This window comes from Schistocerca piceifrons, chromosome 4, assembly GCF_021461385.2.
Source record: "Schistocerca piceifrons isolate TAMUIC-IGC-003096 chromosome 4, iqSchPice1.1, whole genome shotgun sequence".
In the NCBI taxonomy this organism is placed as follows: Eukaryota; Metazoa; Arthropoda; class Insecta; order Orthoptera; family Acrididae; genus Schistocerca; species Schistocerca piceifrons.
This window is the reverse complement of record NC_060141.1, coordinates 825,964,952-825,989,112: the sequence shown is the minus strand read 5'-3', so window position 1 is coordinate 825,989,112 and position 24,161 is coordinate 825,964,952. Positions and strand designations below refer to the sequence as shown.

Sequence of the window (24,161 nt, the reverse complement as noted above, 5' to 3'; positions counted from 1 at the left end):
CCCCGTTTGTTATTCCCTGTCGCGAAAGGTCTTCAAAATGGCTCTGAGCACTATGGGACTTAACATCTGTGGTCATCAGTCCCCTAGAACTTAGAACTACTTGAACCTAACTAAGGACATCACACACATCCATGCCCAAGGCAGGATTCGAACCTGCGACCGTAGCGGTCACGCGGTTCCAGACTCAAGCGCCTAGAACCCACGTCCACACCGGACGGCGCGAAAGGTCTAGAGCGCCCGATCGAGACGAGGGGGATGTGATGGCATTACGAAGACGTGGGTTCATTCTGAAACCCCACCACTCCACTGTGGTGTCGTGGAACAGCCGATAAGACCTATTCTGGAGAACTCTCCACTTCGTGCTTTTAAAAGCGTCTGGCAGACTTGCGCCAGGTGACACCTAGTGTTGGGGTCAGACTGTCAGACTAGAGAATTAACCATCCTTATCCCAGTGTCTACGAGCCAGTGCTCAGTCCATACAATCGCCTGTCTGCCCGGCTGGCGCGGTATGAGCCCGACTGCTCGCTGTAGGAGAGCCGCGAGCCGCCAGCCACGGCAGGTCGTCACCTCTCTCTCTGCTTCTTCTGCTTCTTCTTCTTCTCTGACCTATCTTTCTCTCTCTCTCTCTCTCTGTCATCAACACACTACATTCCACACCGCAGTCATGTGCACCAGCCTGTTACACTAAGACACAATGCTCACGCTTCGTCTCGTAAGTAATAAAAGAGACATTCATTTCTTATTCCTCGTAGCGTTTTACTGAAAATTAGAGACGAGGAATAGATTCACTTGTCGTTACTTCCAAAGAAACTGAAAAACTCACTGTCCTGGTCGTGTTTTGAATAATAATATAAAAAAAACCACTCCGTCTTCAGGCCACGAGTGGCCTACCGGGACCATCCGACCATCGTGTCATCCTCAGAGGAGGATGCGGATAGGAGGGGCGTGCGGTCAGCACACCGCTCTCCCGGTCGTTATGATGGTATTCTTGACCGAAGCCGCTACTATTCGGCCGAGTAGCTCCTCAATTGGCATCACGAGGCTGAGTGCACCCCGAAAAATGGCAACAGCTCATGGCGGCCTGGATGGTCACCCATCCAAGTGCCGACCACGCCCGACAGCGCTTAACTTCGGTGATCTGACGGGAACCGGTGTACCCACTGCGGCAAGGCCGTTGCCCGTGTTTTGAATTATTTAAACAAATTACTGGTTTCGACTTTACAGCTGTCATCAGATCTGTAAAACAGCAGCGGCGGACAGTTCGCATGGTGTAACCAGTTGCCCGGCTAATGCCACTGAGACCACTGATACTGGGATTTACTTAGCTTTCATCCTCAGTGCCGTAGAGTGATCAGTGTAAATAATTGCTGAAATCTTACTTTTCTATTTGATGATGCGTGGCTAGAATATCCTGAGAATTAGCATACGCACCTCTGTGAATTGCAAATTTACATTTTTTGTGAGAAATGAAAGTAGCTTTTTGTTGACTTATTGCATATATTTTAGGACCGTTTCACTTGGGAGATGTGGAAAATACGTTGCCATATTTTTTTATTTGCAAATATGTACTGGTTTTATGCCATTTTCTACACAATTGAAAATCGCCTCGCTATGGATCTACGGGACGAAATTACTCTTTCAAGTACACTGGTGTCCCGCAAAGACAAAAGCGAAGGAGCGCGCGGTAACTGTGCCCCGCCCAGCGCAGTCTTGGACGACATAAACGTTGCCCCATAAAGAATGCAGGTTTTGAGTGGGTAGTAACATAAAATTTATTGATTAAATTAAGTAATTTACACTTTACTGCCATGTATTCCACCCGTGGACGTGTGTGCTTTATGATATCATTCAAATGCTCTCTACTACTCTGCAGGCACACTCTTGTTCTTTCGATGCTATCCGGCATACGTGCACCTCTGTTGCTGAAATCACTCTCTGAATCTGAGTCATGTGCTCTGAAACTGGCCGTGGTTTGACCGCGTGCGGTACACACAATATTTCAAATACCCTCGCAGAAATAAATCACGCAATGTCAGATCACAACATCTGGATGGCGAAGTCACAACGCTTTTGCGAGAAATCGTCTGATCAGAGAACTTCCCTCGTAATAAGTCGATGTCTCACAGCTTGCGCCATTTTGCTGAAACCAAACCGCTTCAGCATTCACACTATCCAATTCAGACCACAAAAACCCTTTAAAGATTTTGCGGTAGCGTTCGCTGTCGATTTATGATACATTTCCAGCCTAATCTTCGATGTACGATTGAATTACGTGTTCTTACAAATGCCACACCATAAAATCACTCGTTGTGAATGTAAATGGCTTCTCCATAGCTACTCGAGAGTTCTCTGTGCCCAGAATCTTGCAGTTTTACTCGTTCACGATGTCGTTGAGAAGAAAGTGCGTCTCTCAAGTAAACATTATTTTCTCGATGAAATCGCTGTGGGCTCTTTATTTCGGAAACGTCCGATGGGCAAATGCTCGGCACTTTTCGTGATCGCTTCAGTTTTGCGTCAGTTGTATTTTATGGGATCAAAAGTGTAGACTTGCTTTCAGAAATCGTTATGTGTTGGTTTGCGGAATGTCAACCAAATTTATCACAGACGTTGGCGACGTTTCCGCCGAACGACTAACACGAGGACACCCCGAGGGTGTAATGGCCTCAACTGAACCATTTTCTCAAATATAGCAATCACATCACAAATGACTTACTCGGCGCATTAAGTTTTACCAAACATTCCACATAGTTTGGGAACAGTCCCTGCACGACGTTCACCACATCTGTAATGCGTTTTCACTGTGACAAGAAGCTGTTTCTTTGTGAAACACGCCATTACTAGTCACAAGGGAAACGGATGAAGTTCGCGCAACACTCAGAGCTGCCAACTTAAAGGTACAGAAATGGCAGCCATTTTCGAGGTTGTATTCCTTACAGTACACCCTGTGAAAAAAATCTGGAATGAGGGGGAATACTTGTAGGAGCTCCGACCTAGCGGACAGGAGCGGCGCTTGGCTGGACAGAGGGCGGCGAGTGCCACCTGCTGCGGCTGCTGCCCCCCCCCCCTCCCCCCCTCCCCCGCTCCACCCAACCGCTGTCACTGATGGATGACCTTTCGTTTGTCAAATGCCAGGCGCGCCCGTCTCTGCGCCGGACATTTGCCACACTTGCCCCTTCGCCAGGTAGCTTGAGTAGCGATCCCTCAGGTAAGGGACGCCCTTCCTCGTACTTCTTCTGTCCGGTTTCCAACCGCCGTCTCCACACCTTACTCAATACAATCAGTACGTAAGGGACCTTCTTCATCGACATCTTGGCGAAATACAGAGCTTCTTTTCCGAAATCGAAATATTTATAACTTTTGGGAAACGAAAGCAATACCGACGATTATGTCAGTATGTAATTAGTTCTGACAAGTATAAATATATATCCCTCTGTCGCTACGGTAGCTTCCTTTCACGCTTCTGATTGCGATAGAAATAGTCCATCGTCATGGCAGCAACAAGAAACGAACGATGTAAAGAGAATGCGAATGTACGCTAGTCATTTCTTTTTGATCACTGCATTTGTGCCTACTTTAATTACTACAACTGCATGCTCAAAAGACAATAAGGAAAGAAGAAATGGATATGTGAATGTTTGAAAAGAAGAACGACGTACTCCATGTTAATCTACTCTCTAAAATCCGATACCCCTTGCAGCGAAACATTAGTTAATAAAGTGTAGCTGGACAACGTTCAAAACATGACTGAAAATACGTTCATTAAATAGAGATAAGAACATCTATGACTGACATGTCATCTAAAGTCGACGTACAATTTTAGGAAGTTAGAAATAACGAAATGAAGTATGCTTGTAACGTACGTTGTTGTTCTACATTGTTTAACTCTGGTATTTACAAGGTCACAGAGAAAGCATCCTAGGTTTTGGAGGTAAAAGCCGTAATTGTAATGATCTGCAGTACAACAGAAACAAGAAGCAAAACTTAAGGAAAAATAATAACAATAGGAGCTTGTAAGGGGTCCGTAAGCCCTTACTATAACTTTGCGCTCGGTACAGGTCGATAGGACGAACAATCGATTGTGACGTGTTGAGAGAGCGAGTGTCGAGATGCGCCAGGGTGGTTGGCGGGAATGGTGGGCGTGTGGAGACCATTATTGAAATGCAGGGTTTTTTAACCGAGAAGGGTGTCACCATCGCCGTGGTTAGACCCCTAAATAGTAAATGAATACCGGAAAAGTGATGAAGTATCTTTATAAAAGTGAGCAGTGACGTTACTAGTGCCGATATTTAGTTTCGCGTCTACCGCGCCGGCCTAACCTTGGATTGCGATGTTGGATGCAGTGATGGACTAGCGTGTGACGATAATGGCAAATGAAGAAAGCCTGTGCTGAGATTAGCCGTAATTAGATATGTATGACGAAGGCAGTGGCTGTCTCCTTTTTGTGTTTTGAGAAGAATATAAGTTCGTAATTAGTAAAACTGTGTTGGTGTTCCTTATTACAGGACGAACTGGAAAGTGGCAACTTCCGTAGCAGTCAGTTCCGATTAGCAGCCCCATTAGGTTCACGGTCATGTTAAAAATAAATATTGGGCTGCTATTCGATCAGATCAGGTCGGGATAAAAACGGAGGTGTTACAAGCTATATATAAATAGGAAATTGCTATTGAAAAAAGTTAGATGTACGAGTAACTCTAAATTATGGTTACAGGAGGATCATTTGAGTAATGTTTAATTCTTATACATCGTATAAAAACAATACAACAGTGTACATGATTACGTTCGCTAGCCAACAGAAACAGAAATCTGCCATATCACGGTAGTATAATACGGCAGCTTTCTGTTTATGTCGGGCATCAGAAATACGACGTATACCTATCGACATGTGGCAGCGATGTATTGGAATGTGAAAAGAAGCTGGGAGCTGAAGACATTTGTTTTAAAATGACGCATGTTTGAAATTGGTCAACGACAAGGATAATAAAAACAATACAGCCTACGTAGACCATATTTTCATTATGAAAAACGTTTCCTTTCCTCTCAGGTCCTCAGATTTTCTTTTAAAAAGCATCCCGTGTATGATCTCAAAACTAACGTTATTAGCCTCAACGTTAAGCTCTCAAAAAGGCAAAGAATAATGTAAACGTGACGTCACAGGAAAGAAAATACACTGTTCAAAAAAGAGTAACATTTTTAACCCCGTAATTGTTCCCTATTGCGACACTTAAGTATGAAATTTGGCTCACAGATGCCTACAATCTTCCTCTGTAGCGCTGCAAGAGGCCGCGCGGGGTAGCCGAGCGGTCTGGGGCGCGTTGTCACGGTCCGCGCGACTCACCCTGTCGGAGGTTCGAGTCCTCCGTCGGACATAGGTGTGTGTGTGTTGTCCATAGCGTAAGTTAGTTTAAGGTAGATTAAGTAGTGTGTAGGCTTAGGGACCGATGACTTCAGCAGTTTGGTCCCTTAGGACCTCACCACAAGTTTCCAATTTCGCTGCATGAGCTCGGCACCCTGCGGCGTCAGCCACGGGCTCGGCGAAGCTTCATGCAGCGAGGTGTCGGTCGGCTCGTGCGGAACAAAAAAGGTAGAGCTCAAAAGTTCATGCCACGAGTCAGGTGTCTTAATGATGTCAGATTCGCAGCTAATCGGTCCACAATTCTGCCGAAGGCCACCACGGACGTGTCACACAGTGGTAAAGACACCACACTTCACCTCTGCGATGGAGGTCAGAACAGCGACGCCCAGGGTTGAAATCACGCGGTTTTCTCGTGAGCGGAGGATGAACACAGATTTCAGACACACTACCGCTCAGAGCCGACACAAAAAGCCCTCAGGAGACGCCAAAAGGGCGCTAATGAGTCCACCACTTCCCTTGGGGCATTGACAAGGCTGTCGAAAACGAGAGTTCACAGCGCGATGACCGACAAGACAACGTTGTCGGCAGCGTTCGACACTGCTGGCAAGCTCCCCGTACTAAACACGCCGCAGGGTTGCACCGCTGTGTGATGCAGTACGACCACAGGTTTTCCTCTGGTATACAGTATGGAACCACTAGAGACCATTCGACGAAATATGAAGGTGATCCAAAGCAGTAGAGGGTGTTTATAGTTTTCAGCCATCCTGTTTCCCGCCGTCCTGTCGCGTCATCATGGAGGGGCCAATAGTGAAATCTCGAAGGCAACCCCTTGGAGACGTCTTAGATGGGATTGAATGGCGCCAGGTGCTGGAGGAGTCGCGGGGCAGCACCCAGCTGAACGGGTGTCCAGGTACAGTTTTACCGTGCTCAACAAAGGCGTGTGTCTGTGTGTGACGGTCTGCCAAACTGCGGGACTGAGAGGAAACGATAGCCGTTTTATTCATGCACTTGTCAGTGTTGCAACCCTCCGTGACCACGCCACAGAGGCGAGTGAAACAGGAGAACTGAAAAATCATTAATGGCCGTTGCTGCTTTCGGTCATCTTAAGTTTTGTTGAAGGTTTTGAACGCTCCCTAGTGGTTATACCTTGTACTCAGAGCAAAATCTGCGGTCCAAAGGGCTCAGATCACGCACAATGCGGTTGCAGGCCCATGTGTCCTTAAGCTCCTTTTACGTGATCGACATTCTTGTCTCAACTGACTACTGCAGTGCCCCTGGCGTTTTATACCCCGTACTGAGGCTCGTCTTGTTCGAGTAATCCTTTCTACACGTCAGCGCCAAAATTACCGGTGTCGTGAGAGCTATTTGCTGTGCAGTTTCACATCCGAGTGGTGAAAGTGAGGTTATGAGAGACTACGCTTTTTACATAAAAACCTAAATATAGTAACAAAATACAACAAACAGCGATGACAATAGAGGTAGTTAATGACCGAAGCAGAATTCATAGTACAAGTTCTAGATAAATGTCGTGTGATAAATTGTTCAGTTTCCTAATGTCTGAAAGAATAGGAAATGCGTCATCCAAACATTTCAGAACATATACTTTTTTGCTCGAGGAAATATATACTTGCAAAAACATCAGACAGTATGTAGAACTTCTTTTTTTTTTTTTTTTTTTTTTTTTTGCTATCGTTTCGGCCTACTATGGACCACGAAGATTTTTATCCCTTCCCTGATTGTGTTTTTCCTCTTTCGCCAGTAGATTTTCATTTTGGCTGACTGTGCTTCGTTTCTCTGTTTTGACCATTTGCAGGCAGGACGTGGAACTGGCGTAGTAAGCAAAATAAAGTTTTTAGCAACTATGAATTTTTCTCTAAAACTTCCCGATCCTGAATGTCATCAAATGAAATTTCAGCTTCCTGTAAATCCTTTTCAACATCGCTTGCCCATTTTGAATCGGATTTTGTTTTTGAAATTGATGAATGTATGCGATGAGTAACTCTCTGCGGGTTCATTCTTTCCATATGACCAAAAAACATCATTCTCCGCTTCGTCATGCTGGTAACAATGTCTTCTGTATGCTCGTATACTTCTTAGTTTTGTCTTGGGCGGAATGCTCCGTTTTCTTTGATAGGGCCAAGGATTTTCCTCAAAATTTTCCGGTCTTTTATTTCAAGTTTTCATAGTGATCCTTTCTTCGTCATGTTTAAAGATTCTGATGCATACAAAGCTGACGGTCTAATTATGGTGTTATAATGACAAAGTTTTAGGTTTAAAGATACGCTTTTGCTTTTGTATAAGTCTTTGCACAGATGAAAAGCACCTTCTAGTGTAGAACACCTACTGTCTACAGCTGTATTTTCTGAACCGTCAGGTGTAATTATTTCTCCAAGATATTTAAATTTCTTCCACTGCTTGATTTTCTCTTGTTGTATTTCAACATGAGGAGGAGCGTGTTTGATGTTAGTGATGAATTCAGTTTTGTTAAATGCTATTTTTAGCTCAACTGATTGTAGGCTGGACACTTGACCCTTAGCTTCGTCAATATTATTTGCAATGAGTGCCATGTCATCAGCAAATCCAAACAGTTTCCACTGAGGCCATTTCTCTTGTCTCCAATTTGAATCCCATAACCTGGTGGTACGGTTGTTTTCCACTCTCTGACTATCTTTTCCAGGACATCGTCGAAAAGCAATGGAGAGAGCAGGTTACCTTGTCTCACCCCTGTACAAACTTCAAATGGTTCTGATAGTTCGCCTCTGAACTTGACCTTTGACGCTGCGTCATTTAAAGTGGCGCTTATCAGATTGATTGTTTTCCTATCTAGACCAAATTCGGCAAGTATGTTGTTTATTGTTTCTCGATCAATTGAGTCATACGCTTTTTGAATGTCGACAAAGGTCACAACAAACGTTTTTGATCTTCATTTGGCGTATGATATAACAGAATTCAAGTTATGGATCTGCTCTGCACAGGATCTTGATGTCCTCAAACCAGCTTGTTATTCGCCCAATTGTTGATCTAAGACTGATTCAGCTCTATTTAACAACAGTCTGGGAAATATCTTGTACGTCGTTGGTAGCAAAGAGATTCCTCGGTAATTATTCAGATCACTCTTATCGCCTTTTTTTATGAAGTGGGTGAATAATTGCTGCGGTCCAATCTGGAGGTAGAGTTTCAGTTTCCCAAGTCTTCACTATGATATCATGGAGATGTTTTATTGTGTCATGATCTGCGTATTTCCACATTTCAGCCAAGATGCCATCCTCGCCTCCAGATATTTTATTTTTCAAACCTTGTATAGTGTCATGATTTCATCTAATGTGGGAGGGGGACTATCTGCAGAAGGAACAGGAGGATAGAAATCAAGCTTTTCATTTGGATTTTCAGCATTGAGTAGGGATGAAAAGTATTTTCCAAAAGCTGCAGCACGCGATTTGTCATTCAAATTTAGTTTTCCATCGAGTCCTCTTATATGTAAAGCAGGAGGTTTAAACTTCGATAGTTGTGATTTAAAGGCTTTATAAAATTCCCGAGTGTGATGTCTTCTAAAATTTGCATCTATTTCATCGATTTGATTTTTTTTTTTTAAGAGTCTCTTAGTTGTTCTCAATACTTTTGATGTATTTTTCTTAACCTTCAAGAAGTTTTCGTGATTTTCGGAGGTTTTCTTGCTATTCCATATTATCCAAGCCTGTCTTCGCTTTTCAATTGCCTCATTACAATCTTCGTTCCACCAACAGTGTTTATATTTTTTATTGGTCAGTATAGTTTCAGTGGATGATTGTACCATGGCTTCTTTAATTCTGTTCTAGTCTGTTTTATTTGGTTTGCTGTGTAGAGTTTCTGTAAATTAGTTGTTGACATCTTTCAGTTTACTTACATCAAATTTTGGAGGTCTGTTTTTTCTTGAAATATTGGAAATGTTTTTTCGGCTATCTGGGATGATATTCATTGTTACGAGAGACGATGAGAATTAATGTTGGAATTCCTCAAAACTTTAACATTTAAAATTTCCCTGGTGGATTTTTTAGAAATAGCTACATGGTCCAGCTGGAATTATCCAGACATTGCGTTAGGGTGTTTCCAAGTAGAACGTAATAAGTAGCGTCTTTTTATCCTTTGTATCTTGTTTTCTTGCTAATCGCCGAATAACAACTAAAATGATTTTTCTCTTCTAATAATTTTGACTTTTTTACTTTGACATACTATTTATTAAACACGTTCTTGTAGTTACGTTCTTATTTGTGGTGTAGGTATTTTCTCTCTGAAACAGAAATCCTCTTTGCTTTCTGATATTTCGTCTCTCTTGTACACTAGTAGAAAAGGACCTTTTATGTTGTCCCGAAAACAAGGCTAACACCGTAATAAAGATTACGAAGGCACGAAAGCACAAATCTATTTCTGTAACAGGTGTGAGCTCGACCAGAATAGGTTATAACTTCCGGTGTTAGCAGACGCCACCGTGATTCCTTGTTCTGCGCCTGCGCAGTGCGCAGCATACTTAGAAATTTACAACTCCACACTCGACACAATCTAGCAGCTTACGTCGTCGACGACGAAGTGTGGGGGAATCAGCGCCCGGAGGGAACGACTGGAGTCATTGACGCCCTTTATGTCGTCTCCTGAGGTCTTGTCTCGTAGATGCTGACTGGTAGTGTTGTCCTCGGCCGTCTATAAGAAAAACGCGTGATTCCAACACTGGGTGTCGTCGTTGTAACCTACATCTCAGAGGCGTCAAAAGAAGGGGACATACGTGGGGAATAAGGAGCAAGATGATGCGCCCACTGTGCCACACGTCCACAATTGCGTTCAGCAATTTGGCGCGAATTTGCCCTTGCTGACGCACCTCAAACTTCAGCTGAGCTTCTGCGCTCCAGCCTTCCTTTCGCCTGTGGCGAACGACACCTCGCTGTCTGAAGCGTCGCAGAGCCCGGGTGTGACGTCGAAGGCCGCCACGCTTCTCCAGCGTTACACAGGAAGCTGGAGGCACCTTTGAGCCGAATTGCGAACTTGTTGTTGTTGTGGTCTCCAGTTCTGAGACTGTTTGATGCAACTCTCCATGCTACTCTATCCTGTGCAAGCTTCTTCATCTCCCAGTACCTACTGCAACCTACATCCCTCTGAATCTGCTTAGTGTATTCATCTCTTGGTCTCCTTCTACGATTTTTACCCTCTACGCTGCCCTCCAATGCTAAATTTGTGATCCCTAGATGCCTCAGAACATGTCCTACCAACCGGTCCCTTCTTCTTGTCAAGTTGCGCCACAAACTCCTCTTCTCCCCAGTTCTATTCAATACCTCCTCGTTAGTTATGTGATCTACCCATCTAATCGTCAGCATTCTTCTGTAGCACCACATTTCGAAAGCTTATATTCTCTTCTTCTCCAAACTATTTATCGTCCCTGTTTCACTTCCACACATGGCTACACTCCATACAAATACTTTCAGAAACCACTTTCTGACACTTAAATCTATAATCGATGTTAATAAATTTCTCTTCTTCAGAAACGCTTTCCTTGCCATTGCCAGTCTACATTTTATATCCTCCCTACTTCGACCGTCATCAGTTATTTTGCTCCCCAAATAGCAAAACTCCTTTACTACTTTAAGTGTCTCACTTCCTAATCTAATTCCCTCAGCATCACCCGACTTAATTCGACTACATTCCATTATCCTCGTTTTGCTTTTGTTGATGTTCATCTTATGTCCTCCTTTCAAGACACTGTCCATTCCGTTCAACTGCTCTTCCAAGTCCGTTGCTGTCTCTGACAGAATTACAATGTCACAGGCGAACGGTAAAATTTTTATTTCTTCTCTTATCTTTTGTTTCCTTTACTGCTTGCTCAATATACAGATTGAATAACATCGGGGAGAGGCTACAACCCTGTCTCACTCCCTTCCCAACCACTGCTTTCCTTTCATGCCTCTCGACTCCTACAACTGCCATCTGGTTTCTGTACAAATTGTAAATAGCCTATTTCAAACTTAGGCGTCGCAATGAGAGTCAATTGCGGGCTTCCGAATAACCGATACTCTTTTTACACACAGTGTATCAGTAAACATGTTGCGCACATTTCTAGCTTAGATCCTTTTTTTCCCATGTGTTGGATTAATTTGCGGATGTAATATTATTCTTACTTTTATAAGGACACTAATGAAATAAAACACTGCGACAAACTTTGTTTTGCTTGGTTTAATGCAACAGTTATCTGTTTCTGTAAAGTCTGCATCTAAAATCACGTCCAATTTTTTAAAGTTTGTTATTTCTGTATTATATTATACCTCTGTTTCACATTTAATTTATTTTCGATTCGCATGTCAGAGTTATGAAGATGCAGTTTGGAATTTCGTCGTTGCTTGTGTTTTACCTCGTTATAGACACGTGTTTTTCTCTTTCGCCAACTCATTTTTCTGAAGCGCTTACTCGTAGGAAGTTTCATCTAAAACCAAGTTTACTTACACACGAGATTGGTGCCCCGTTTCTGTCGGTTTGTAAATAGTCTTTATGCCGTCTTTGCGCAGCCCACTTGCAATATCAGGAATATACCGCATACCACATGCGGAAAAGTTTATGTTTCAATGACTGGATGATCGATCAACACCAGGATCACGGAACATAAGCGACACGGCAGGTTGGGGCAGGTGGAAAATCGGCCGTGGCAGAGCACGCGCTGTGTGAGACCGACCACGTAGCAAAATTCGCCGACACGGAAGATCTGTCATACCCAAATGGCTCTGAGCACTATGGGACTCAACAGCTGAGGTCATCAGTCCCCTAGAACTTAGAACTATTTAAACCTAAACTAAGGACATCACACACATCCATGCCCAAGGCAGGATTCGAACCTGCGTCCGTAGAGGTCGCGCGGATCCAGACTGTAGCGCCTAGAACCGCTCGGCCACCCCAGCCGGCTCTGTCATACCCGCTTGTTCAAAGAAACTATAGAAATACACAAACACTAGGCTTCAACAAGAGAAAGGAAAGCCTCCAGGTGAACGGATCCTGGCTTGCTGTGCTACCGTAACAGGTAGCAAGAGGACCGCACTGGAAATGGCCGCGGAGAAGTCCTCGGGCGTTGGCGCACCAGGTACATATTGTCGGCAGCCGCGAGCTCGGCTCCAATCCACCACCAGTAATGGAGGGTGAAACATTGACAATTCCGGCGACTTGTGCTTTCGAAACGTCAGAAAAATCATCAGACGAACGTCGGCCGAAGAACCCGAGACAGAAGCCAACAAGCAGCTTGTAAATTCATGAATTTATTTATCATTCGGCATAAGCACTTGGACATATATGCTACATTGGGCATCGAAATCGGTAAAAATGTGCTACATAACAGCCAGTAATAAAGAACAAATAAGTGAACACTAAATGGTGCTGTTGAATGAAGCCGGCCTGGGTGGCCGAGCGGTTCTAGGCACTACAGTCTGAAACCGCAGGACCGCTACGGTCACAGGTTCAAATCCTGCCTTGGGCATAGATGTGTGTCATGTCGTTAGGTTAGTTAGGTTTAAGTAGTTCAAAGTTCTAGGGGACTGACGACATTAGAAGTTGAGTCTCATTGTGCTCAGAACCGTTTGAACCATTTTTTTCGAATGAAGATTAAAATCGGGAGTATATGAAAGAGCGTTAAAATTAAAGAAAATATATAACAAATACGCAATAAAACAAACAATACATTTAGGATAGGTTTAAATTCACAGATTCGCTATCTAGTAACGAAGATGGACATCAATCCGGAACCTTAAATGTTAAATTTAAGGGATCCAACCAGGAAATAGCAACATTCTTCGGGTCATATGGGTATGCTTTTGGTCCTGGGTACGCTGTGATGTTCCAGTCACACACAGTACCGTTAGTTTTGTTGTACAGAGTAACACACTAACTCAAACGACTTAATGTTTTGCCCCATTTGTAGAGAAGGTCCCGGTTCATTCACTGTGGTGATGTACGAATAGTTGTAAGAGCTTTCCGCTGTTGGTGGGGAACTTCGAACACGGTAGGTCTTTAAGTGAGGGGGAAATGGGTCAGTGACTCGTCAGATTAACGGCGATCCAGTCAGTCTGCTGCTGCTGATTGCGAGATAGGTAATCAGCAAAGAATAGTGTGAATCTCCTGCAACTCAGCCTTCTCAATGATATACGAGGAATGCCCGCATGAAACAGCAATTCTGGACACGGTCCAGGAAGCTCTTTCTTTGGAGTGGGGGCGGGGCTTTGTGCTCAGCCTGAGCTCCCCCTCTCATTTTTAATCCACAGTGAAATAAAACAAATTCGACTTAGCCCCGTTCACTCGCCTGCACTATACGAGACAGAAGCTGTCGCTTTCGTTCGGGTCCGGCCGTACTGCTAGAATGCCGCCTTTCCCTTGGACGCTATGTATGGAGAACAGTACGGGCGTTAACTTTAGCTATCAGTTGGGGAGAGCGGATGATGGGACGCCATTAAGTCTGCTTGTGAGTCCAGCCCGCGACGGAGGAATGCAGGCAGAACATCTTTCAGGCCTGACTGCACCTCCTCTGACAGCAGATAAGCATTCGCTGTAGGCCGTATCTTACTGGCACCTTTCGGTTTGAGACGCTGGCGGGAACTTGAACTTTATCCTAGACATAAATTTGTTGTAGAATCTTATAATATATGCTGAACTCAAACACAATGAGATATCTTGAACAGAATGACCTCCTCAATGCCAACCAGCTTGGATTCGGAAAACATCGATCATGTGAAACCCAACTAGCACTTTTCTCGCATGACATACTGAGAGCTTTGCATCAAGGCAACCACGTAGATACAGTGTTTCTGGATTTCTGAAACGCATTTGACTCAGTACCACGCCTACTCTTATTATCAGAATGTACGTCCATATGGGGTGTCAAGCGAAACTTGTGGCTGTATTAATTACATTTTGGTAGGAATTGCACAGGATGTTATCTTGGATGGATGGTCATAATCAGACGCACAGTTAACTTCACGTATCCCCCAGGCAAGTGTGTTGGGATCCTTGCTATACGTGTTGTATATTAATGAACTTGCAGACAATATTAACAGTAACCTCACATTTTTTGAAGATGATGCAGTTACCTATAATGAAGTACTATCTGAAAGAAGTTGCATAAATATTTAGTCAGATCTTGATAAGATTTTAAGGAGGTGTAAAGACTTCGCAACTTGCTTTAAATGTTCAGAAACGTAAAACTGTGCACTTCATAAAACGAGAAACGTAGTGTTCTATGACTATAATATCAATGAGTCAATGAAAACGAGAAATGTAGTATCCTATGACTATAATATCAATGAGTCAGCGTTGAAATCGGCCAACTCGTGGAAATATCTGGGTGGGGCAGGGAAACGGAATGCAGTGATCACCCAAGGGTCAGTAGTGGGTAAAGCAGGTGGTACACTTCGGGTCGGTAGAATACCGGGGAAATGCAATGAGTGTACAAACGAGACTGCTCGCAAATCACCAGTGCAACCGGTTCTAGAATACTACCCCAGTGTGTGGGACTCGTACGATGTAGGGCTAACAGGGGATACTGGATGTGTACGGAGAAGGGCAGCACGAATGTTTCATCCGTGGGAGAGTGCCACAGACATACTGAAGGAACTGAACTTGAAGACTGTTGAAGACGGACGTAAACTATCCCGAGAAAGACTATTAATAAAGTTTGAAGAACCAGCTTTAAATGATGACTCTAGGAATATACTACAATCCCCTACGTATCGCTCACTTAGGGATCGTAGGGATAAGATTAGAATAATTACTGCACGCACAGAGGTTCAAATGGCTCTGAGCACTATGGGACTTAAACTCTGAGGTCATCAGTCCCATAGAACTTAGAACTACTTAAACCTAACTAACCTAAGGACATCACACACGTCCATGCCCGAGGCAGGATTTGAACCTGCGACCGCAGCGGTCGCGCGGTTCCAGACTGAAGCGCCTAGAACCGCTCGACCAACCCCGGCCGGCCACGCACAGAGGCATTCAAACAATCATTCTTCCCGCGCTCCATTCACGAGTGGAAAGGGCAGAATCCATAATAACTGGTACAGTGGGACGTACCTTCTGTCACGCACTTCGCGGTGGTTTGCAGAGTATATACGTACAAGTAGACGTAGATATTGCAGATTATTTCGATTGGGAGCTGCGTCTCGCTTCTACTCAGCGACTGGACAAGGCGAAGCGAGTGTTGAGTGTTCAGAAGCTGGCTGGAGCGTCGCAGTCTTGAAAGATGTAGCTGTTTGGGTCTGGGACTCGGCAGTGTTCAGACTTCTTTGAGCAACTGCTTATGTGGTGGAACTCTGAAAGTGTTTTGTAGGTTGTGTAACTTGCCACGATCAGAGCCGCACATTTGCCATTCGCGTTGAGTGACATCGCAGACTTCACACTGGCCCACCGATGTAAGGAGACCGCGGTAGCGTCACATTTGCGTTCGCTACTGGGGTGAGAGAAGAGGGCGAGAAGTGAAGCCGCAGCGCGCCCTCCGTCCCCGGAACCAACGAGTCAGCTGTGCAGTGCGACGCACTGAAATGTACATCGACAGGGAGAGAGGTGGGATTTATCTCAAGGAACGTGGGGATACACTAACAGAAGCAAGAGGGAAGTGGGGAACCGAGCATCGGCAAATGGTGCTAATCTTCTATCTCTCTTTTTTATTATGTCAGAGCTAAGTGGTCACTCGTTTGCTGAATTAAATTCGAGAGAAGATGTGTTGAGATGTTAGAAGCATCTGCGATAGTTAGCTTCCTTAATCCAACTGCGGTTCCTCCTCCACTGGTAACGAATCGATGGCAGTTTATCTTGGCTATTAAAAATGCAGTAAATGAAGCAGGCAAAAAAGGAATACAAACGTCTCAAAAATGAGATCAACAGGTAGAGCAAAATAGCTAAGCAGGGATGGCTAGAGAAAAAATGTAAGGATGTAGAGGCGTATATCACTAGGGGTAAGATAGATACTGCCTACAGGAAAATTAAAGAGACCTTTGAAGAAAAGAGAAAGACTTACATGAATATCAAGAGCTCAGATGGAAACCCAGTTCTAAGCAAAGAAAGGTGGAAGGAGTATATAGAGGGTCTATACAAGGGCGACGTTCTTGAGGACAATATTATGGAAATGGAAGAGGATGTAGATGAAGATGAAATGGGAGATATGATACTGCGTGAAGAGTTTGACAGAGCACTGAAAGACCTAAGTCGAAACAAGGCCCTGGGAGTAGACAACATTCCATTAGAACTACTGACAGCCCTGGGAGAGCCAGTCCTGATGAAACTCTACCATCTGGTGACCAAGACGTATGAAACAGGCGAAATACCCTCAGACTTCAAAAAGAATATAATAATTCCAATCCCGAATAAAGCAGGGGTTGACAGATGTGAAAATTACCAAACTATCAGTTTATTAAGCCATGGCTGCAAAATACTAACACGAATACTTTACAGACGAATGGAGAACCTGGTAGAAGCCCACCTCGGCGAAGATCAGTTTGGATTCCGTAGACATGTTGGAGCACGTGAGGCAATACTGACCCTACGACTTTCTTAGAAAGTAGATTGAGGAAAGTCAAACCTACGTTTCTAGCATTTGTAGACTTAGAGAAAGCTTTTCACAATTTTGACTGCAATACTCTCTTCCAAATTCAGAAGGTGGCAGGGGTAAAATACAGGGAGCGAAAGGATGTTTACAATTTGTACAGAAACCAGATGGCAGTTATAAGAGTCGAGGGGCGTGAAAGGGAAGCGGAGGTTGGGAAGGGAGTGAGACAGGGTTGTAGCCTATCCCCGATGTTATTCAATCTGTATATTCAGCAAGCAGTGAAGGAAACAAAAGAAAAATTCAGAGTAGGAATTAAAATCCATGGAGAAGAAATAAAAACTTTAAGGTTCGCCGATGACATTGTAATTCTGTCAGAGACAGCAAAGGACCTGGAAGAGGTGCTGAACGGAATGGACAGTGGCTTCAAAGGAGGATATAATATGAACATGAACAAAAGCAAAACGAGGATAATGGAACGTAGTCGAATTAGATTAGGAAATGAGACACTTAAAGTAGTAAAGGTATTTTGCTATTTGGGGAGCAAAATAACTGATTATGGTGGAAGTAGAGAGGATATAAAATGTAGACTGGCAATGGCAAGGAAAGCGTTTCTGAAGAAGAGAAATTTGTTAACATCGAGTATAGATTTAAGTGTCAGGAAGTCGTTTCTGAAAGTTTTGTATGGAGTGTAGCCATGTATGGAAGTGAAACATGGACGATAAATAGTTTAGACAAGAAGAGAATAGAAGCTTTAGAAATGTGGTGCTACAGAAGAATGCTGAAGATTAGACGGGTAGATCACATAACTAATGAGGAGGTATTGAATAGGATTGGAGAGAAGAGAAATTTGTGGCACATCTTGACTACTAGAAGGGACCAGTTCGTTGGACATGTTCTGAGGCATCGAGGGATCACCAATTTAGTATTGGAGGGCAGCGCGGAGGGTAAAAATCGTAGAGGGAGACCAAGAGATGAATACAATAAACAGATTCAGAAGGATGTAGGTTGCAGTAGGTACTGGGAGATGAAGAAGCTTGCACAGGATAGAGTAGCATGGAGAGCTGCATCAAACCAGTCTCGGGAATGAAGTCGACAACAACAACAAGTTTGTATGTTTGCTCATACTAACGCAGTTCGAAGAAATAGTAACGGCAGCGTCCGGGACGCTCACGTCGAAAGGAATCCAAGTTGCTTAAAAAGACCATTGGTGAGCGAATGTGACAGCTACAGGATCTGACAAAAAGAAAGGAACATCAAGAACACCATGTATTACCATGCCTAATACGATGTGGGAAAACAGTTGACGTTCAAAATAGTGTAGAATCGTCTCGGAATGGAGAAATACAAAGCCTTAAAGTTTTCAAGGCAATCTTATACCATTCTTCCTGGAAACTAGTAGCAAGTTCAGGCAGCGATTATAGAGGAAGATAGTGATCACGCTCTCTTCCCTCCGAAATAGACGACAAAGCCTCAACATTGAGATCTGGCGACTATAGTGGCCAGGTGGAGGTGTGGGGTGCGGCAGTTCACACCCGTGCTCACAAAACCAGTCCTGCGCGAACAGCGCCCTGTCGTCTTGGAACATAGCATCACCATTGGAGAACAAACACTGTACCGTGAAATTGATCTGATAACCGAAAATGGTCACATAAGCCTTAGCACTACTGCGAGCTTTCAAGGTAGCCGCTGTTAGGACATCTGAAAATAACTTCAGGATGGAGCTGTGGAAGGTGAAAACTACTCAGGAAAACAGAGACTGGAATACGCCCAGAAAATGAATTCGTAGAAGTTGCTACTGTGAGATGAAGTAGCTGGCACTGAACAGGAACACGTGGCAGGCCGCATCAAACCCGATGAGAAGGCTGATGACACAAAAAAAAAAAAAAAAAATACGAAACACTAGTTGTCATTGTATCGTTATGTTTTCATAAAAAATCTGCGGCACGGACGAGAATTGCGCACACTGAAATGTTACAGCCGGTGTGTTGTAGCCGTACTCCAATGCCCTTGTTTGGCAGAGCGATTTCAGTAGACAGAGAGACTCTGAGCGCTGACGTTCGAGGCGAGGTGGCCCATTCACGCCTGGTCGTCTGAAGACTTGGCCAGCCCGGCAGCACATTCGTGTTCGCGCCCGACGCACAGGGGCAGTCAGTTTAAGGAGGCGGCGTCACGTGCTGCACGTGTATACAGGGTGTTGGCTAATTCCCGTTACAGATTTCTGGAGCTTGTAGAGGGGTGCGAATACACGATATTTTGAAGAGTAACCCATGTCCGGAAACGTGCCGTTTCCGTTCTACGACGGTTCCAGTTGTGTAAAGCTCAGCGTCTGCTGAGGGAAAGAGAAAAGTCTCTGAGAGGAAGGTAGACGGGATAACGTGCAAACCGTCAGACGGTTTGCACGCAGCAGCACCCTTCTCTCCGTACAGTATGCTGGGTTCTTTCTTGCTTTGGAATAATGTAAACACGTAATGTTTAAGTGTTAATACAGACAAATGTGGTTATATGATAAACAGATGTTTCGTCGTGTTTCCTTTCGAAGTGTTTCCTGATTACTGTACTACGTCATTCCTAATTTGGTTCCTCCAGAAAAATTGGATGAGTTAAAAATATGGCCTGCCGTGGTGGCCGAGCGGTTCTAGGCGCTACAGTCTGGAACCGCGCGACCGCTACGGTCACAGGTTCGAATCCTGCCTCGGGCATGGATGTGTGTGATGTCCTTAGGTTAGTTAGGTTTAAGTAGTTCTAAGTTCAAGGGGACTGATGACCTCAGATGTTAAGTCCTATAGTTCTTAGAGCCAAAAATAAGAGTTGAAAACGTCGTAGAACGGGAATGGTACGTTTCTGGAGACGGCGCCCTGTTCAAAATATGACGTTCTTGCTCCGCTTTACAAGTCCTAGAAGCTTGTGACGGGAATTTAACACCCTGTATATGCCAGTCCCCTCCGTGGTTCTACAGTTACACCTGGACCACGCTTTAGTTTGACAGTATCTCTCGGACGCAATCACTATGGCAGCATTTATTTATACTCTGCCGTCTATGAATCCACGTTACGTGTGAATAAACCACTGAAAGTCTTAAGCCTGACGCTTCCTCGTAAAGAACGTAATGTATAGTGAACGTTCCCAGAAACTACGTCGTTCGCTGAAGATGCCTATCTTATTCTACCATCTTTTCAGACCAGATTTCATATACAGAACAATTTTCTTTCCGGAGTTTACTCCCTCGGATTGAAGTTCTCGCCACCTCGGTATTTCTTCGTATTATTCATAAAATCGCAGAGACTGCTGTCTGTTAACGCGTGTGGCGATGCCGCGATGTGTGTACCGTGGACACTTTCCTCCTGCCTCCTTCCTCCCCCAGGATCGCACCCGGCCCGGCGCGGTGCTCTCACTGGCCGCTGCTGTGGTCTCGACGTTCAACTGTCTGCTCGCGCGCCTCGCCACTCCCTATGACACCCGAGCCGCCCCTCTCTCCTCGCCAGAAAATGTAACTGCGTTAACAGCAGGCCGCGGCTGCGGCCCACGAAGACGGACGTTTTTGTGCGAGCAGCTTCCGCGTTTGGACGGCGAGTAACAGCACGCGCAGCTGGGCTGCAGCTGTTGGTATTCGTGAGACCGAGTTAGTTCCCGCTGAGGCCGCTGACTTTGTCGAGCAAGGCCGCTACTACGTACGTACTTCACCGTACAACCGCGTGCACGTGGACCCGTGTCCCTCTCGGCCGTGTCCCGCGCCGCCCAGTGCAGCCCGCGCCTGCTACACTGCGCGCCAAGTCGTGTGTGCCGCCCAAAGCACCGCCTCTCGCACCGAACAGGCTCTCTCGCGGCTGCCCCAGGGTGTGCGTTCTCGCGTTGTTTCTGCACGTACATCTTCCTCCTCACATCAGACCTCGTCTTTTAGGAAAGTTTCTCCATTTGTCGCCGACATCGGAATAAATTTTTCCTCGTGAAAGGCTCTTTGCCATACGTGGCCCAATTACATACTAGTGCCACTCAGCCAAAAATCAAACATCCACAGGCGGATTCTGAAAACAGTGTTTGATTTTACACTACTGGCCATTACAATTGCTACACCACGAAGATGACATGCTACAAACGCGAAATTTAACCGACAGAAAGAAGATGCTGTGATATGCAAATGATTAGCTTTTCAGAGTATTCACACAAGGTTGGCGCCGGTGGCAACACCTACAACGTGCTGACATGAGGAATGTTTCCAACCGATTTCGCATACGCAGCCGCGCGGGATTAGCCGAGCGGTCTCAGGCGCTGCAGTCATGGGCTATGCGGCTGATCCCGGCGGAGGTTCGAGTCCTCCCTCGGGCATGGCTGTGTGTGTTTGTCCTTAGGATAATTTAGGTTAAGTAGTGTGTAGGCTTAGGGACTGATGACCTTAGCAGTTAAGTCCCATAAGATTTCACACACAAACAACAGTTCACTGGCGTTGCCTCGTGAAACGCTGTTCTGATGCCTCGTGTAAGGAGGAGAAATGCGTACCATCACGTTTCCGACTTTGATAAAGGTCGGATTGTAGCCTATCGCGATTGCGGTTTATCGTATCGCGACATTGCTGCTCGGGTTGGTCGAGATCAAATGACTGTTGGCAGAACACAGAATCGGTGGATTCAGGAAGGTAATACGGAACGCCGTGCTGGATCCCAGCGGTCTCGTATCAATAGCAGTCGAGATGACAGGCATCTTATCCGCATGTCTGTAACGGATCGTGCAGCCACGACTCGAACCCTGAGTCTACAGACGGGGACGGTTGCAAGACAACAACCACCTGCACGAACAGTTCGACGACGTTTACAGCAGCACGGACTATCAGCTCGGAGACCATGGCTGCGATTACCCTTGACGCTGCACCACAGAGAGGAGCGCCTGCGATGGTGTACTCAACGACTAACGTGGGTGCACGAATGGCAAAACGTCATTTTTTCGGATGAATCCAGCTTCTGTTTACAGCATCATGATGGTCGCATCCGTTTTTGGCGACATCGCAGTGAACGCACATTGGAAGAGTGTATTCGTCATCGCCATACTGGCGTATCACCCAGCGTGATGGTATGGGGTACCATTGGTTACACGTCTCGGTAACCTCTTGTTCGCATTGACGGAACTTTGAACAGTGGGCGTTACATTTCAGATGTGTTACGACCCGTGGCTCTACCCCTCATTCGATCCCTGCGAAACCCTACATTTCAGCAGGATAATGCACGACCCCATGTTGCAAGTCCTGTACGGGCCTTTCTGGATACAGAAAATGTTGGACTGCTGCCCTGGCCAGCACATTCTCCAGATCTCTCACCAATTGAAAACATCTGGTCAATGGTTGCCGAGGAACTGGCTCGTCACTACTCTTGATGAACTGTGGTATCGTGTTGAATCTGTACCTGTACGCGCCATCCAAGCTCTGTTTTCAATGCCCAGGCGTATCAAGGCCGTTATTGCAGGATCTATGCACCCAAATTGCGTGAAAATGTAATCACATGTCAGTTTTAGTATAATATATTTGTCCAATGAATACCCGTTTATCATCTGCATTTCTTCTTGGTGTAGCAATTTTAATGGCCAGTAGTGTATTTACAGCCGTGAGGAACAAATTCAGCCTTACAACCGAAAACCGCTTATCAGTTAATAAACAGTAAAAACGTACTAGTACACCACTATTGTCTCGGGGTCTCCTGCAGACATGTTTAACGGTTTTTCTGACGTTTCGCCAGCAGTGGACGGTGAATTTTTCCAGTGCTTGGCATTTGTGGTAGCGACAGTTCAGAAGAATCTGAATCGTTAAAGAAACGTTGTTCGAACATCCCGAGACAAAAGCCAAGAGGCAATACACTAACAAGCAGCAACGAAAACTTCATCAGTTTTTGTATGTCCATAATTTTGGTAGGTGGTCTTTGCGACGACGGCCGTTTACTATTGTGATCAAATAAAACACCTACTGCCGTCCTTATGATTTTATTTTATTTTGTTGCGACCAGTTTCAACGCTTCAATGCGCCATCTTCAGGCTGTTGTTGATGGGGTTCGGGTTGATATGATCCGTGTGTATAACACACCAGTTGCCAGCATAACTGGGTACGCAGATAACATAACAGCACTCCAACCATCAACTGTCATCAGTTTTGTTCTACACCAACAATTCCAGCCAAAAGCGTATTTCTTGTCCTCCTGTTCACGTGTTAGCGTACTTTTCACTATGTAGAACTCCCCTCTGCAAATTTCGGCCCCGTGGGTGCATCGTCGACTTGATTACATGCCTGCCACCACGTGAGGAGGTGACGTGCGGCCGAAAATGAGTGACCGCAGCTGCAGCCAACACCACCCAGACTACAGGCCTGTGCGCGCACTTGTCACGTCACACACTGATCGCCGGGTCTGCACTTGGAACGCTGCTGTTAAAGCGCTCAGCAGCCGTACGAACTTTACGAGTTTTAGAGCTGAAACTGCATAGGGATTCTCATCCTTTCCTCTTCTACATGGCCTTGTAATGAAGGTACGAAAATTTATATCATTGCGTAAAGTAACTAACCAAAATTGCCCTATATTATTTCAATATATAAAATTTTTTTGCCGATTTGCCTTATACGCGTTTCTTGGCTTGGATACAAACTGTAATTTTCAATTCTGTCTTTTACTTCAGGACCTACGTTTTCTTGCAGTAAAAAATCGGCAATATGCAACAACAAGCAGACGTTTCGGGCTTTAAACAAAGCAGCTGAAGAAAAGTTGACTTTATGCCCCTGTGTTAACTGAGATATATTTGAAAGTTTGTTTTCGCTTTCGTATTGCTCTGCAGACTTCATACTCTCACTTATCGCTTTCTGAAGTTGTGCTGCTTCCAGACGCATCCGCTTTTCATCAGGCGATTCCCGGAAAGCCAGTTGCGATGACAAGTGGGAAGGACAACCAGGAAATATCGATGAACACACCCATCTATTATCCTCGGTCGTTCAAGATTTGCAGTCAAAATCCATCCTGTCTTCTCATCAAAGCTGTTTGCTGTCCATACAGATAAGATGGCCAACAGTTTGTGGCGTCACATATCAATATGGCCACTGTGCGTAGGCCTTTTCTCTAGCTTTGCTGCAGCGCGACGCAGTGGCGACTCTGGCGCACCCGGCGCCGAGGCGACTGCTGCCGGCTCGGAGGTCCACAGCACCTCGCGTCTTGTGTTTACAAATAACCTCCCAGCTGAGGCAGGGCCGTACCTGCCCTGCGAAACATACACGTACTGTCCGCGCCGCGTATCTGAGAGCTTCGTGACCGT

The 24,161-nt window shown here is 45.1% G+C and overlaps 1 pseudogene; it reads right to left on the bottom strand.

Moving 5' to 3' along the window:
* Positions 1-1,061: 1,061 nt before the first annotated feature.
* Positions 1,062-1,179, bottom strand: LOC124796712 (annotated as a pseudogene).
* Between the last annotated feature and the right edge of the window lie 22,982 nt (positions 1,180-24,161).